We start from the raw sequence: 18,351 nt of genomic DNA, 5'->3' as shown, positions 1-18,351 counted from the left end.
CCCTCGCTTTCTTGCGCACTTGGCATCCCTCCAAGTTTGTGTGGGACTAAGGTTCCGGGCACCCCACACCTGCCCCTCACCCTTGCAGACCTTCTGTACCCTCAGCTGGAACTTTTTTTTTTCCCCCAGTAACCTCTACACCCATGGTGGGGCTTGAACTCACAACCTCCAGACCAAGAGCTGCATGCCCTACTGAGCCAGCCAGGCACCCCTCCCTCACCTGGAACTTTTCTGAGAGTCACAGAATGCACTGCACATCTACCATGGGAGGTGATGGAGAAACAATTGATGACCATCTTTGAAAGACTTTAAGATCTTGGTTGCCAAACAGTCGCGTGGGGGTTGAAGGGGGGCAGCTTGGGAGGAGGGGCTTGAGAAGTGAAGAGGCAGAAGTGTTGCCACAACGTGCCGCCTGCATCCCAGCATCTGACTGGTAGGTAGCGCCATTTCCCTCTGACATTACCTGACAGCCTGGGAAGTCTGCGAAGCCTTCTTGGGCCCCCCCGCCCCCCCCCACCCTGTTCCACTCGGAGCTCCAGGCCCCCAGGAAGAATGTTAGCCCAAAGGCCAACCCAAGCAGAGACCCGGGCTCCATCCCTCCGTCTCCTCCCATGCAAATTTGTCTTAAAATTCATCACAAACCACAGGGGTGATTCCTTGGCACCACAGACAGGCCCGGGACCAAGAGACACCTCTGAGGGCGGGTGGAGGGGAAGCCGCACGGGCCCCACAGAGAGAACTTTCCCAACAGAGCTGGCATGGCGGGCAGCGAGAGCACGAGGGCCCGGCGGGCGCCGGTGAGCAAGCGGGGAACGTCTGTGCCCCAGGCACCGCCTGCCGGGAGCCTGGGGGGCGGCCCTTGTGTCCGGCCTGGCCACGCCCCCCCCAGCAGCCCCAGGCGGAGCAGGGCGGACCAAGAGCCAGACCCCCGAGGAGCCAAAGGGTAAAGACCGTTCGGGACCTCGACCCACCCAAGCTCACGACAGAAGCGCCCTCTCTCTGTTTGGACACAAAGATGAATCGAGTCCTCGGCCTGACACGGCGGCGCGTCCAATCTCAGGGAGAAAGGAGGCAGGAACGCGGGGACAGAGGAGGGAGAAGAGACTGAGAGTAGCTTTTTTTCTCCAACTGGTTTAGAAAGGGGGTGCTTGGCACCAACAACGACTGGGGTGGGGGGTAATACTGACAGATGTCATCCAGCTAAGAGCCTCGAGAGCACCCACGCGCTGAGACCAAGGTGGGTATCCCTGCAGGGGACACAGTCTGTAGGTCCCATCGGAGTGGAGAGCAGGCCAGGAGGAGCCAGGTGGAGGGGTGGGGGGGTCAAGGTCCAGACCCGTCACGGCGGCCAGCCCAGAGGACCTGACCCGGGGGCCCAGCAGGGGCCTGGAGGGAGGAGGTCGCCGGCCAAGAACAAACAGCGGGATCCAGGATGGGGCTGGGCTTCTCTCAGCAGCGGGCCCGTGGCCCACCCCACAAAAACAAGGAAAGTGCCCCTGGGGTTGGGGGAGGGGGAGCCAGGAGGAGGCGCCGCGGAGGGGTGGAGCTCAGCTTCCACCGAGCAGCCTGCCCCAGACCCCAGAATTCACCTACCAGGCAGGTTTTCCTGTATCGGGAAAGCCACCCCAGACCCCCCCGGAGTGAGCATTGCTAATACGTGTCTCCTTGTTCTCGGCCATGCAGTGAAATCACCTCAATGGGATGTTGGCCACCGAGAAGCTGACTTTTGAGTTCGGTGGTAGAAAACGTGTGCACGGGGTCGGCCTCGGCGTGGCCCATGGCAGGATTTCCTTCTTCTAAGGCTGAATAACACGCTCAGTGAAATCAGCCAGACACGGAGGGACAAATCCTGCGCGACGCCACTTACAGGAGGAATCTGAAATAGTCGGGCTCAGACGCAGAAGTGGAGGGGGGTGGGGGTGGGGGGATGAGGCCAGAACAGCCGGGAGTTTCAGTACTCGCGGGGTGGCTGGGTCCTGGAGATCCGCTCTTTAGCAGAGCGCTGAAGCTGGCTTAAAAGCGCTTAAAATTTTGCTACGAGGGTAGATCTTAAGTGTTTTTATCATCAAAAAAAAAGAGAGAGAGAAAGAGAGAACTTTTGGAGACATGTTCATGCATTGACTATGGTGATGGTGTCATGGATGTACACTTAGCTCCAAGCCCAGCCAGTTCTCAACGTTGAGAAGGTTTATATCTGTATGTACAAATACAGCTTTTTGTATGTCAATCATGCCTCAAGAAAGTGATTTTTTTTTTTGAGAAATATGGGTACACTTCAGGGGACGCCTTCAAGACCCTGAAGACGTGGCACGTTTTTTTGAGAGATATACTCCTTTTCTCTGCCTGGGTTTAGAGGACACTCTGCAGGAATTCTTGCTTATTCTTTTGATTCCAACGTGGGGGGGTTCTGTTGCTGTTGTCGCGTTCTGGGCATTGTTCCTTGTTCTGGTGTTATTCTCTGTGTTATACTCCCCTAAAAAGAAAGTCTTGCCGAATTCACAACCTGACCTGAGCTGTCACACTGGGGGAGGGGAGCAAGGGAAGGGTCTGTGCCCACTTTGGGTAGAAGTTCCAGAAACCACGGGAGGTACTCCCACAGAAAGGGGAGGGAGACGTGAGGGGCAGTGGCCATGACTCACCTCAGAGTCCTGGCCAAGGCCCAGGGGCAGGGTGAGCAACAGCCAGCATGCATTTCTGGAACACCCTGGGATCCTTGGAAAGCTCAGGAGGAGACCCTAGAAAGGAAGCTGTTCTAGGAAAGCAAGACAAAAATGCAGCCATATCACAGGGGACGTATGAACATATGTGGGAGACCTCACCAGTTGGGGATGCTTGGCGCATACTGGCTACAACAGGGAAAAGGAGAGTGTGTTTCAGAAGGAATATAAAAAGAGAACAGTACGTACACACACACACACACACACACACACACACACACACACAGTCTAGTTCCCAAAATCTAAAACCTCCTATCAGGACCAATCGCAGACATGTCTGCAACGCTTGAACCCCCCAAAATGGAAAAGGGTTCTTTACACGTGGGGATCGCTGCTTCGGGCTGCTTCCTACCGGTCCCCTCCGCTGAGGAAGTGAGTCTGGGATGGACCACGTGAGAAAGGGGAAGTGACAGCACCGTGGCAGCTCCGGCCGGATGGCCAAGTGCCCGGAGGCGACCCAGCAGCCGTCCTATTTTGTTCTGGCCTGTGTTCTGCTGTTTTCTTCTGGAGTGTGAGCCATATGGCCACAACCTTCAATGTGCAGGCGTGTGTTTGCTCTATTTTCCTGTAACATCATTTCTGTCTCAGTAGCAGACATTAATTGAGTCACTTCCAGGCAACCCATGTCCATTCATTGACTTCCCATTCTGAGTCAGTCGGATGGGCTTTTCCTTCCCCTGCGTCTCTCCAAGAGGGGAGGTCCTTTGGCCGAGAGCGATGGGAGGGGGAAAGAGGGGACCTCCTTCTCTCCTGCAGGCCTTACAATGACGTCACTTGCTCCAGCAGAGGTGACTTGCCCCCAAGGCTTGCTGCCTCCGTGGGCTTTTCTAGAAAACCAAGGCAGAAGTCATTTCTGCCTGAGAACCTTCCAAACCTACCTTAAATTTTGTTTTAGGGGCGCCTGGGTGGCTCAGTCGGTTAAGCGACTGCCTTCGGCTCAGGTCATGATCCTGGAGTCCTGGGATCGAGTCCCACATCGGGCTCCCTGCTCGGCAGGGAGTCTGCTTCTCCCTCTGACCCTCTTCCCTCTCGTGCTATCTCTCATTCTCTCTCTCTCAAATAAATAAATAAAATCTTTAAAAAAAAAATTTTTGTTTTATCCTACGTGCTGAGTTTTTTAAATTGTCATGAAATACACATAGCATAAAAAAATACCATCTTGACCATTTTTTAAATGTACAGCCCGGTGGCATGAAGTACGTTCACGGGGGTGTGAAACCATCACCACCATCCACCGCCAGAACTGTTTTCATCTTGCAAAAATGAAACTCTGTTGCCATGAAACAATAATTCTCCATTCCTCCCTCCCCACCACCACCACCCCACCCCCAGGCATCTGCCATTCTGCTTTCTGTATTTATAAATGTAACTACTATTGATGACCTCATATAAGTGGAATCATGTGGTATTTGTCTTCTTGTGAATGGCTTATTCCACTGAGCATAGTGTCCTCAAAATTCACCCAGGTTGTAGCAGGTGTCAAGAGTTTGCTTCCTTTTTAAGGCTGAACAATATTCCACTGTATGCATAGACCGTGTTTCGTTTACCCATTCATCTGCCGATGAACACTTGGTTTATTACCTTTCGGCGGGTGTACATCATGCTGCTGTGGACAGGGGTGCACAAATACCTCTTCGGGTCCCTGCTTGCGATTCTTTTGGATGCACACCCAGAAGTGTACCTGCTGGATGACCTGGTCATTCTGTGTGTGATCTGTCGAAGAGCTGCCATGTTGTTTTCTGCATGTGCCGCTCCTATGTTTACAGTCCCTCGGACAGGGCACAGGGTTTCCAATACATCCGGTCCTCTCCGGCTCTCGTTATTTTCTGGATTTTTGATAGTAACCATCCCAGTGGGTGTGCCGTGGTATTTCATCATGATATTATCTTGAATTTTTAAAAAAAAAAAGCACTTCCGATCCACTCCAGACTCCACCAGGGGAAGCCCCGTTCAGGGTATGCGCACCAGCATCTCCCTCTATTCTCCGCAGTCTAGACATTATTTTTGTCTCTTTTTTATGGGAAACGGCGCTCTGGCATCGCTGGGATCCCTCCCAGCTCGTTCATTTGGCAGAGCTGCCTGGTGTTGGGCAGCAACCAGGGTGAGTGGGGTAAGACATCTATCTCTTCACCCCTTAGGTGGCTGCGTGGGGCCTGAGGTGGACAGTCACCCTGGGTTGGTGGCGGTGGTATATTGCAGGTTTACTCCACAAACGGTATTACCACTTTCTGTGAGTGCCACCAAATGGCGGGGCTTGGGGAGCTCTGCCTTGTGGTATCATCTTTGTTGTGCTTCGGGCTTTGCCTCCTAGCACTCAATGTTAGACTTTTGGAACTCTAAAATCCTTCCCCTTTCAAAAAAAAAAAAAAAAAAATCACAGTTCTTGTAGATGAAGTGAGCCTGGGTTTTAAAGTCATGAACTAGGACCATGAGTTTAAGTGCTCTCTGAGGCGCCTGGGTGGCTCAGTCAGTTAGTTAAGCTTCCGACTCTTGGTTTCAGTTCAGGTCATGATCTCGGGGTCATGAGATCAAGCCCCGCATCAGGCTCTGCACTTAGTGCACAGTCTGCTTGAGATTCTCCCCCTCCCCCTCCCCATCTGACCCTCCCCCTGCTCGCTCTTGCTCTCTCTCTCTCCCTAAAATAAACAAATAAATCTTAAATGTTATCTGAGACTCAGGTGACTGCTTGGTTGTCACTGGGTTATTCTGTGAGGTCCCTTTTGAATGAAAAACTATAGGCTCCGGGCAGGGCGTCAATAAGGGCGGCCCTCCCTGACCGGCTCCCTCCTCCTCCCCCCTCCCGCAAAGGTGTGTCTTTTGACCGTGGCTCCACCTTTCCAAGCCCAGAGGCTGCCTGGTTGGGCACTGCTGCAGACGCGTGCTGGCTGGTTTCCCAGAAGAAGATAAAAAGGGAGAAGCGCTCCTGGTGCCATGAAGAGATCAGAAAAGAGAAATGAGTCTCCTCACAGCAGGGTAGCATTTAGCAAGAAGGGAACTGTTTTTAGGAAGTGCTGGTCCTTGTTCACTCCCTCGGATACGCAGTGTGAGCTATTTGAGGACAGTGGCTTACCCTTTGTGTGTCCTAGTTTCCTCTTCTGCAGAAAGACACTAGTCATACTCCGGCATGTGTTGTGGAAATGGATGAATAATCAGGGCCTCCCACAGAGGATGAATGCCCTAAAATGCAAAGTCAGGAGTGGGGATGGATACTTTTCAAGTGGGAGAGACGCGCTCAAATTCCAAATTTCAGCGTTGGCTGCAGAAATACACCTAAAGGAAGGGCCTGTCCTTGAAAGGAGCGCTTCTCACCAAAGGCAGACTGAGCATAGCAAGTTTCTGTAGTTCATAAAAAGCCTCTCTGCCTCAGGCAGAGTTCCCTGGGACATCTGTCAGGAAGAAAATCAAGCCCTTAGCTGGCTGGAGGCTGACTTGAAATCCTAAAATGGTGTGTCTAGATGTGTCTTCACACATCTTCTGGTTTAAATGGTCTTCAAAGGTTGAAGACGGGGTTCCGGTGCTTTAAAACAAACCAACAAATTTGGGGTTGAAACCAATATGCCAGACAAATAAGAGTGGAACTGTTAGGGCTGAAAGTGAGATTGGGGCCTCTGAACACCGCCCCCCTGGCAATCCGTACTCCTAAGGTCCCTCCTCAGACCCCCCAGGGCTTCTCATAACACAATGTGGAAACATCTTCACAGAGATTCTCTCTGCAACCTGACTTTCCCGCCTAGCTTCAACTTCTGGGCTCCCATGTTTGTCTCCGCATGGTCCAGTTTTAGCAAGAACGCTGCCAGTTTGGTTTGGCTAGAATCCCCATCCTTCAACCCTATTCCCCCTCAGTATCAGATCAGGTCCTTCATCCTCCAGCATGCCCCACGTGATATTTGATCACCCCGGGCCTGCCTTCAGCAAGAATCCTGTTAGGTCAGTTCACCCCCCCTGATGTTTCTTCCTAGTAATTTTTCACCCACTGACCCTCCCCTTGCTCCTTGGCTGTAAACCCCCGCTTGCCCACACTGTATTCAGATCGAGCCTGGCTCTATAGTAGGGTCTCTCTTCCCCTATCGCAACAGTCCCGAATAAACCGTGTTCTTACTGCTTTAACTACTAGCCAGTTCTGGTTTTTCTCAAACAACCTCAATTAACTCACCTCTCCCGTTTGACAGATGAGTAGACAAGTCTACAGAGGTTAGGTTCCTAGAACCTGAATGTCTTGATTCCAGGCCCAGTTCATGTCCCTTTATGTGACGCTGAGCATGGCGGAAACCATTGAAAATGGTGTCATGGAAGTGGTGATGGCTGGCGTCATAGCAGAGAGGCAGGGGGAAGAGAGACAGAATGCAAAAGATGGATATCAGCAGTATTTCTGCACCAACCACAGAAATCAAGAGGGCATATCTGACTGAAGGAGGTCAGAGGCAGTTTCTTCATACATAAAAGACAGTGCGAAAAAGAAGAGACCCTTTTCCCATAAGTTGGGGAGAGGGGAGATGATGCTGTGCTACTTTTGTCCCTTGGGCAAGAAGACCATATCTCTTGTGTTTCCATAGGGGCACAGATTACTGAGACTGCCAGTTACTGAAGTTGGCATTTTTCAAAACTCTCTTTCTTTTTTCCTCTTTTTTCTTTTTTGAGAGCGAGAGAGACAGCGCAAGCAGGGGGAGGAGCAGATGGAGGAGAGAAAGAATCTGAAGGTTGGCTCCACGCCCAGTCCCATGACCCTGCGATCATGACCTGAGCCAAAATCGAGACTTGGACTCTTAACCAACTGAGCCACCCAGGCGCCCCTCAAAACACTTAACCTCAAAGTTACAACATTTGGGTCTCTCTCTGGAGTTTTTGCTAATCGGTCTGTGAATTCTCTGGAATGGTTAAACAATGCAGCAAAGTTGTAGCGACTCTTGACTTCCCTGTTCACCCTCTGCCCATCCCATCGTGTGTGCCCACGAAGCCACAATTTTCTTAGTTGTTACAGATGCAGAGGAAGTCTTTGAAATACCTGGAAAACTACCCATTCTACAAAGCTGTATGTACACGTCAGTGTAAAGGCATCCAGTGGGTATTTTAATCTTTGTGGAGCCAATTCAACAACATCAATAGGTGATTTCTAAGCCTAACCCAAGGTCACATTCTTTCCTTTAAAAACACCTGAGAAGGGCGTGCCTGGGTGGCACAGTTGGCTTTGATTCTATTTATTTGTTTACTATTTATTTATTTATTTGAGAGAGAGAGAGAGCATATGAGTGGGGGAGGAGGGGCAGAGGAGAGGGAGAAGCAGGCTCCCCACTGAGCAAGGAGCCCCATTTGGGGCTCTATCCCAGGACCCTGGGATCATGACCTGAGCAGAAGGCAGACACTTAACCAACTGAGCCACCCAGGAGCCCCAATAAATAAATCTTAAAAAAACAAACAAACAAAAACAAAAAAAAAACAACATCAGAGAGAAGAGGAACAATGTTTCTGGAGGACAATTTGGCAACAAATACCAGAGGCCCTCAAATAAGTTAATATCCTTTGATCCAACGAGTATGCTTCTCGGAATTCAACCTAGAGAAATAGCAGAGATGTGCACAGAGAATATGCAAAAGGTTGTTCACTGTGGTGTTACTAATAATATTAAAAATTAGGAACAGGGAGCCCTGGCTGGCTCAGACGGTAGACTGTGCGACTCTTGATCTCGGGGTCATGAGTTCAAGCCCCACGTTGGGTATAGAGATTACTTAAAAATAAAGTCTCTAAAAAAATTAGGAACAATTTAAATGTAGGTCAAGACAGATTAGCTAAATAAATTATGGTAAAGCTGTAGGATAAAGTAGCATGATGTTATTTAAGCCATTTGTAGGAGAATACTGTGTCATGGAGGTATGTATAAATTATTAAAGAAAGAAGTAAGTGGTGAAACATCACACTGTATTATTCCAAGTGTATGTTTTATGTTATAGAATATACACATTTAGAAAACATGTCTACCTTAGACATAAACTGGGACTTCTCTACTTCTCAAGATGTAGTTATAATTGGTTTGGTTCTGCCTCGTGAATTCCGTGGATTGTGAAAGTTCAAAGCCTTCCCCGAGATTCCTGCCATTTCCAAGTAGGAGGTGAGGGAGAAGACACATGTTTTCATGGCTACATCATGTTGACCCAGATGTGAAACTCAGCCCTGTCTTTACTTTATACACACATACGATTCCACACAGACACCCCCACACATGATGGAAACACACACAATAGCATGAAGCACCTGGGGGCAGGGGAGATGAAGGACAGAGAAGGAGGGGTTTCTGTGTCAGCTTGTAAACCACTTAAACTGCACCTGATACTTTTGTTCACTACATACCTCTGAATTCTGCCAATGTAGTCAGCTTATTCAAATTGAGTTTATCCAAATAAATAAACATGTAAAGGTCTTACAGCAGAGGATAGTGATGAGAAATCAGGAAAACAATGGTTTGACACCTGTAAACCCAGGCGTGACGAAGTGCCCCGGGTTGTACTGCCATCCTTGGATTAATTACAGTCGACCCTCCCAACGATATGAGTGTTAGGGGCACTGACCCACTTTGCAGTCGAAAATCCACATATTAACTTTTGACTCCCCCAAAAACTTCACTGCCAATAGCATAAATGACTGATGAACATATTTTGTATGCTATATGTATTCTAGAGAAAAGAAAATGATATTGAGAAAATCGTAAGGAAGAGAATGTACATTTCAATACTGTGCTGTAAAAAATCTGGACTTAAGTGGACCCACACAATTCAAATTCACATTGTTCAAAGGTCAACTGGGTAACTAATGCTTTGTACATTTAGACCAACAGTGGGGGGAGGGGGAGTGTGGAAAGTCAGTTTAGCCCAGGATGCCAAGTTCACACCATTCATTTCCAACATAATGTCCTGACATTAAGAATGGAAAATAGGAGTGCCTGGGTGACTCGGTTGGTTAGGTGTACGACTATTGAGCTCATCTTGATCTTGGTCGTGAGTTTGAGCCTCGCATTGAGTTCCATGCTGGATATGGAGCCTACTTTTTTTTAAAAAAAGGAAAAGATTACATTCAAAAATGGAAGTAAAATTCTGGTCCAAACTAACAAAAGAGATCTGCCACCAACATACTGTTATAAAAGAAGAGAACAGGGGTGCTTCTTTATTACATGTAAGAGGAGCTTCAAAGGACCACATGTGCAATAAGAAAACAAAATTTAAAAAAATCAGAGGCTCATAAGGGATTGAAAGCCCCTTGTCTGTCTCTGACAAACGTTTCAGCATTTTCTTATCTAAATGTCAATCTCTCAGGAGAAAGGCAAAGAGTATGGAAGGCACCCCCTTTCTGCACATGGCCTGTGGTAATCTGCTTGGATTGCCATAACCACACACCTCAGTCTGGGTGGCTTCAACCACAGAGATTTATTTCATGTGATCTGGAAGCTGGAAGTTGGAGATCAAGGAGGCAGCAGGGCTGTGTTCTTGGTGAGGAGGGCCCTCTCCCTGATTGACTGATGGCCACCTTCCCACTGTACTGCACTCAGCACAGACCAAGTTCTGGTCTCTCTTCTTCTTGTCAGGACACTAATTCCACCTTGGGCCCCACCCCCACGACCTCATCTAAACCTAGTGTCTCCCAAAGTCCTCTCTCCAAATACCACCACGCTGGGGAATTGCGGCTTCAACACACCAATTTTGAGGGGACACATTTCAGCTCACAGCACGACCCCAAACCCTTCATTTGGAGGACCACGACACCAGTGTTATAGCCGGAGTCTGTGATCATGGGACCCTTCGTTCAGAGAAAGCAGGTGCACCTTGCCTTGTCTCTCTGACCACATGTGGTCTTTGGATTTGATTTACTAACTCTTACTTTGCCTACTAAACTGTCCTTCACCTTTCATTCCTGTCATCTACAGCTGATCAATACCACCAGTGAGACAAAATTCAAAAGAAGCCCCATCATCTTTAAAACAATTTAGAAATGAATCCCATCTAGAGCAGCCCACATAGTTTTGCTGGGTTAGGGCACCCCCACGTGTTTCTATAGGGAACTACCTACAGAAAAATCTACCTTAGAAAAACTACCTTAGAAAAATCATCATCACCTTGAATCGATAATCCATAATAATTTTTTGGTCTTTGCTTACACTGAACACCTGCTATAGCTGAAGCATCATGGGGGCAGACACAGAGGTGATTAGAACATGGAACTTGCCCTTGAGAAACTCACAGTGTAGTAGAAAATCAGACACGCAGAAAGAAACTCGAGAAAGGAGAGGCAGAATGTGACAAATTTCTTTAACAGCCCCAGAGAAAGTGCTAGGGAAGCTCAGAAGAAGGAAAAATTCATTCCAGCTGGGGGTGTCTGAAAGGTTTCATGGCAGATATGACATTTGATACCGCTGAAGACTGGGTATGATTTAGGGACAGTCATTAATTCACCTGTGAAATACTGTCAGTAGTGGTAAAATAAAGCCCCCAAGGCAGAAACCTGTGGAAAGAACAGTCAGGAGTTTTAAGCTCCTGGAGTGTGGATTTGTGAAGGATAATGACATGAATTAAGATCAAGCAAACTTGGGCTTCTCTGGACGATGGAGTGGGAGCCAGAGAAGGTTTCTGAACGGAGGAGAGATGCTTATCTATTCTTTGATTTGCCCAAGGTCTCGTTCAACAAATATTAGTGTGCCTATCTGTGCCAGGCACGAGGCGTCCGGTACACAGAGGTAATAAAAGCACACATGGGCTCTGCTCTCACAGAGCTTATAGCAGAGAGGGGATAAAGAAGTATTCACGCAAGAAATACCTGATTCGAGATCATGATAAGGCAGAGAAAGAAGAAGAACAGGACCTCATGAGAGAATAATGAGGGGCTGCGGACTTAACCGAGACCAGGTGTCAGAGACGCTCCCTTTGGGACAATGACATTAGAACTGAGATCTGAAGGACATGGGGTTTCAGCCAGGTGAGGATTCAGGAAATGAACCTTCCATACTCACATAAAGGCCGTGAAGAAGTAAGGAGTCTGCTGAGCTCAGGAGACTGGGAAAAGGCTGGTGTGAGTGGAGGGTCACAGGAAAGGAGAAGGTTGGCAGAAGGTAGCAGAGGGAAAAGGGCACTAGCCTGTGCTGACCTTATTAGTCATGGAAATGACCCTGCGTCTTGCTTTGTTTTTAAACATTTTATTTATTTATTTGACAGAGAGGGACACAGCGAGAGAGAGAGAGAGAGAGAGAGAGAGAGAGAGCACAAGCAGGGGGAGTGGGAGAGGGAGAAGCAGGCTTCCCGCCGAGCAGGGAGCCCGATGCGGGGCTCGATCCCAGGACTCTGGGATCACGACCTGAGCCGGAGGTAGATGCTTAACAACTGAGCCACCCAGGCGTCCAAGCCTGGGTTTTAGGTGCCTTGGAAAGCCGAGGAGAACTTGATTACGTGTGCAGGTATGAACATCATTCTGGGGCAGTGTGAAGAATGCACCAGCAGGGGGTATGGGCAGCTCTGGGATGCCAGGGCCAAGACTTCTCCAGTAGCCAGTGTGGAGAGAAGGCTCCCAGAAGGCTGACCTCGCCCCCCTATGGATTTCGAGGGGAAAGGCTAGAGGCAGGGAGGCAGGGAGGCCACTGTAATCGTCTTCATGCGGGATGGGAGTGAAACATGAGAGGGGAGGCTGGTTCAGCATGTAGTTTGGAGAAACCCTACCCAAACTCCCAGGGTGGGGAACCCCCAGCCTAGGGGGAAAACAAGGTAAAAAAGGCATTCAAGGAGACATGAAAGCTTGGATACTGTGCAGAAACAAAAAGAAGACGTGGGATGGAATAAAGGCAGAGGATGAGTTTGAATGGGACCTCCCAACATGAAAGCAAGGATGACACCCAACTAGAGCTCTCCAAGAAGGGGTGAGGAATGAGGTGGTTTAATGGACTGTGATTCTCTAACCTCTGACCAAGCTAAGATTCCCTTGGGGAATGGGAGAGAAAACACCCTTTTGGGGGCTGGGGGGGTGCAGTGGAAGGACTGCAAGGGCCTCACAGTGGGGAGGGTCAGGGGGTTAAGAGAAAGACAATGTAAAGGCAGCTGCAACTAAGAGAGAAACCGAACCACCAGTGGAAATTACCTAAAATAACTCCCACCTATTTTGAAACTGTATTACATTGTTATATAAAAACAATAGCAGCCAACCCTTTACTGAGCTTCCCAAGCTCATATTACATCCACATGTGGCTAAATACATTACATATGTATCGTTTAACAAATAAATTAGCAAACATTTAGAAAGGGCTTGCCATATGCCTGGCACAGGTCCACGGTTTTTACGTTTATTCACTCCCTGCCAGGGTAGGTCGTTATTGTCAGCACCATTCTGCAGGCAAAGACACTGGGCCAGAGAGGTTAATAAGATGCTCCAGGTCACATAGCAAGCACTAGTGAAGCCAGGATCTGAACCCAGGCTGTGAGGCTCCCAAGTCCAGGCTCATCAACAATGCTCTACACCACTTCTCATGTTCTAGAATACTCACAACAGTTTGGGCATAAAATAAGTTGCTCACTGCAAAATACTCAGGAGTCATCCCTTACTCCTCTCTTTCTCTCACACCCACGCTGACCCATCAGCACATCCTGTCCACTCTACCTTCAAAATATATCCAGACTACCGCTCACTTTCCCCACCACTGGTGCCCTGTGCAAGATCATCCTCTCTCGTGCGGATTGGCACCATTTCCTTCGAGCCCATGGCTCCCCACCTTGCTCAGCGTGAAAAAGCCGAGGGTTTGCTGCCACCTAAATCGAAGGCCAGTATGACCCGGCCCTGCCGCCTCTGCTTCTGCCTCTACTGCCCCACAAGCCCTCCTGCCTCCCAACCTCGATGCGTGCCCCCCCCCCCCGCCGACACTTGCACGACTCACTCCCTCAGTCCCTTCTAGTCTCTGCTCCCGCATCATCTTGTCAAATGTCCCCTGACTCCCTCCACCCTCTTATAATAAAATAGCACTCCCTCCTTCTGCCCTTGCCCTGCTGTATCCTTGCTTGTGGCATTCATCACGCTACCCACAAATCTGTTTATGTTCTGTCCCCTGCACTAGAATTCAAGCCCTCTGGGAGTAAGGACTTAGGTGTGTTCACTGCTGTCTCCCTGGCGCCTAGATCAATACCTAGCACACAATATGCTCAACGGATATTTTTTGAAGGGATGAAAATATTGTTTCCCCATTTTAGAGGAAGCAGGCTCCGTGGTGAATTGCTCAAAGCTATCGAACTAGTGATGGAGGAACGACCAAAAAACGAACTCTGCCCCCTCCCTCCCTTCCAGCAACCAAGTGGGAAATCATTCCTCTCCTTCCAGACGAGCAAACGCCCCCTCCTCCCCACTCCCCTCCACCACCATCTTAACTCCCTGCTGGGGCTATCTGGAATATTCAAGCAATAGATCACTCCGCACAGTGCCATGTGCCCTTTGGCTGGAGGTTCACCTGTTCGAAGCCAGGATGTCCACTGCTTTTCCTTTCCTCTCAAAATACTGAAATATAATATCCTCTCTGTGTGGCAGGATTAGAATTATTGTGAGGTGTGGTGAAAGGCAGGAGGCTCAGCAGACAGGCACCACTGGGCTCCCCGCCCTGCAGTGGCTCTGGGACTTGCTCTCCAGAGGCTGGCTTTGCTCTGGGGCCTCTTGGCCCTTCCTTAGCAGGGGAGCCATGCATGCGGATGAGCTGCCCCCGCTCTGCAGCCTCCAGCCTCCGGCGTGGCTATCTTTGTCTAGCATCATTTAATGGATCCGATGTTGACCATTCCTGTCTCCCAAACGCCCTCGTGTCCTCCAGCAAGGGGCTATCAATGTGCCATGAGGATCCTTTCACTTAATGAGCTCATTCAAACCATTACCTCCAGCCCCCACGGACGGACGCAGTGAGACACACGCCTCTCCAGCAGTCCACCCCTCCCTTCCCTATCCCTCATCGGGAGTTGCCGAGCTCCTTTGGTTTAAGGCCTGGGAGCAAACTCAAGAATTTGTGCCAAGTGGGGATAAAAGGAACTTAATTTCATCCATGTACTCCTCCCCACCCCACCCCCGGCATTTAGTTTCTAAGTTAATTATCACCCAACTGGAGGAGGTTATGGCTTTTTCCACAAAGAAGTTTCAGGTTTGCAAAAGGCATTAGGATAATGACCGGTGGATTTCAAATAAAATATAAAATAATAAAATCGAGGCGTTGAAAAGCACCTGAAGCTGTGAAACAAGGAAAGTCTGAAATATTTCTGGTTTGGGGGGATGGACCCCCCCAATGGCTTTTGGGGGAGGGACAGATATGGGGAGAATTGGGGGTCGGGGCAGGCAGCTAGACCTGGGGAATAAGCCCGGTGCCCGACGGACCTCCACTGAAACTCAGCCCCACTTTCTCATTGTACCTCTGAACTGTGTCATTACATTGCCTGCCTTAGAAGGGCCTGAAATCGATAAAAAGAAGAAGTTCAAAAACCACTCCTTGAGCAGTGGAAAATCTGCCCTTAACTGTTCTTTCTTTACACCCGGAGGAGTTCTAGATCCTCCTTCCTTCCCACATCAAGCCTGAGACACCAGGCTCCCGAGGACTTTTATTCTGCATTATTTCCGCAAAGTTTCTGCCAAGCATCTGTAGGTCTTTAAAGGAAATGTGGAAAGGTAGCGAAGACACATCTGTACGGCAAAGGCATGTGGCACCGAGAAGGCGCGCATAAATCAAAGCTGGGGAGAAGCCTGCTAGCAACCTGGAAATCAAATTGTGTCAAGAAGGCCCGTGTGGAAAATAGATTAGAAGGGCGCTGAACAAGAGAGAAAAAAAGACAGGCAGCCCCTGCCGAAATTAATGAGAGGCAGAGGAGGCCTGGAGAAACAGCCTGAAGGAAAAGACTCTTGCACGGCGTAAGGCCGGACAGGCGGTTCAGCAATGGCACAGTTTGGACAGGGCGATGGCTGTGCATCTTCACCTGTCTTGGGTTGCTTCGCCACCCTCAAACCAGAGCGACAGGCTCTGAAAGAAATGAGGGGAGGAAGGAGGCAGGCAAGGGAGGGGAGAGCCGACGCAGGAATTTTAGATGAGTGCAGAAACCTCCACCGCAGCCCCGTCCTTCAGGTGACCTCCAGCGCCCAGGCCCAACTTTGTAATTACTGTGCTGAGCGCAAGCGTCACTGGCTAGACCTCTCCGAACCCGGATCGTGAGAGCTGCCTCCCCAGTGACCCTCAGATGGCAGACGTGGGCAACAAGGGCAGGCGCTGGCTCCAAGTGGGGGGCTTCTTGAACAGCCACTATTATTATTATTAAACAAAATTCAGAAGGACTGCATTCTGTCTCTGGAGACTTCCATTTTCATCTGTGACTTGCAGGTCAAGACTCACAGGGCTCTCCTAGTTCCTTCTTTTTCTCAAAAACCTTAAACTCCAGATTTCTCCTCTACTCCAACCCCTGTGTTGGGATACAACAGTCTCCTCATCTCCCAACCAAACTTCCCATCCTGCCAGCAAAACTAACCTTGGTAAGAAGGGGGGAGATGTCTTCCAGGGGTGGGCTTTGGCTCATGGTGGCGATCATTCTGACCTTGCTTTTTGATCCTGCGTGACCTGCCGCCTCGGGTAGCAGGCTCTGCCTGCTCTGCAGCACTTGGCGTGACTAAGGGGATAGACACAGATCCCACTGCACAAACTCGGTGTTCTAGAATTCTAACTCCATTTTATATGTCAGCTTAATTTCTACTTCGAATCTCCATTCTGCCTAAGCTCCAATTTAGAATTCCATCACCAATCCCTGAATAATAAGTGTAACTTAGTTTATCACACGGAACCAAGGCTCTGTGCTTGGGAGATCGCGGTATTTATTAGGCAGTCGTTGCTGGAAAAGATTCTAGCTCCATGCTTCCCAACTCATGGAGTTGTACTTCCATGTACTGGAAGGGAGGATTGTACTTCCCTACACGCTAAGCGTGGCCGTGTGATGTGCTTCGGCAAATGGAACATAAGAGCAAGTGTCATTTCCAGAAGGAAGCTTTAAATATCAGTTCACATTTTTCCTCATCCTTTTTCCCCCTCTGCCACAGAGACTAGCATCTTTCTAGATAAATGCTGCTCTAGCAGGTCCTGGGGCCAAGGCCAATGCCGACCCAGCACAGAGCTTTCCCCTATCTCCAATCAACCTGTAGTGTAAGTGAGAAATGAGTCTTGTTGTTTGAGCCACTGAGACTTGTTTTTGTTATTTTTGTTAACCTGGGCATACTCGAGCCTACCTGAAGGGTACAGGTGATGGCATCCATCTGAGATGTCCTCATTCCCACCTTGTCTTCAACTTGGCGATCCACGCTTCCTGAACCATCCTCCATTCCCCACTCAGGGCCGCCTGGTATCCAGACCTTTGTCAGCTGTTTCTGAGCCCCTCAGAAACAGGAACCCACCTGTTGTCATGGCATCACACTGGGCCATGGGAAATTCTGTGTGAGGTGCTCAGACATTCCATGCCAGCTGGAGTCTCATGACTCCCCTGGGGCTCCACCAAGGAAAAAGAGCAGGCCTGCCTCTGCCCTAGCTGGGGCTTCTCACCATTCCCACTTCTTCTCAGGAGGCTTTGGCGCAACGCTTTCCCCAAATCCCATAACAGTTGCCTCTTCTGGCTTTTCCCACATGCCCCACTTGCCCTATCCTTGCCCCCAAATGCAGGGGACTTAAATCTGGCCTCAGGCTGGAGGCTTCATTCTTACTCACCCGTGCCACCTTCCCAAATCTATCATGACCGTTTGGTGTTCTTTCCAACCCCCAAGTGCTCAAAATTCGCAAGCCAAAATTTGCCCCGTGTTTGTTTGTCTCTGAGTTCTGCCAGACCCCCCCCTTCTTCCTTTGAGACAATGAATGAGGAATACCCCAGCCGCTTTCATGGAGCAAGGACCAAGGAAATGGAGTGGTGGCAGTGGTAGAGGAGGAGGTCTCAGGTGATATTTCAGAATACTTTTCTGTACATAAGTGTTCTGTCCAATGATGAGGCCGAGAATTAAACCCAAGTGTGTGACTATTTGAAGCCACCGTGCAACCCCAATGGCCTCATTTGAATGTTCCTTTGTATAATTGTGATCCTTGCAAAGCTTCTCAGTGTGAAGGGCGTGGAGGGTCCTTGGCATGGCGTCTCCCCTAGAGACTGTAAGATCCTTGAGGGCTGAGACCATTCCTTCCATGTGTTCTGCAAATTTCCAGACTTTGATCTGTCGTGCGCCTCGAGCGTGGACAGTAGCACAAGACAGGCTGAAGGAGCGGGGGCCAGATGTTGCAGCGGGAAGCAGAGAAGTGGCATGATGAGACACACTTCGGGGTTTTTTTGTTTTGGTTTTTATGAAGATTTTATTTGTCAGAGAGAAAGAGCACAAGCAGGGGCAGAGGGAGAGAGAGAAGCAGGCTCCCCACTGAGCAGGGAGTCGGATGTGGGACTCCATCCCAGGACCCTGGGATTATGACCCGAGCTGAAGACAGACGCTTTCCCAACCGAGCCCCCCAGGCGTCCCAATCAGACATATTTCGAAAAGATGATGTTGACTAAAATACTTGGAACAGGACAACAGTGGAAGATATAAGTTTGTGTCCTGAGACCAGAGCAACTCCTGCAGACGGTATCTACTACTGAAAATGAGCATG

This window comes from Eumetopias jubatus, unplaced genomic scaffold (assembly GCF_037043125.1).
Source record: "Eumetopias jubatus isolate StellerSeaLion01/CBP00866 unplaced genomic scaffold, mEumJub1_p1.0 scaffold_8, whole genome shotgun sequence".
Taxonomy (NCBI): domain Eukaryota; kingdom Metazoa; phylum Chordata; class Mammalia; order Carnivora; family Otariidae; genus Eumetopias; species Eumetopias jubatus.
This window is presented reverse-complemented; position numbering follows the sequence as displayed.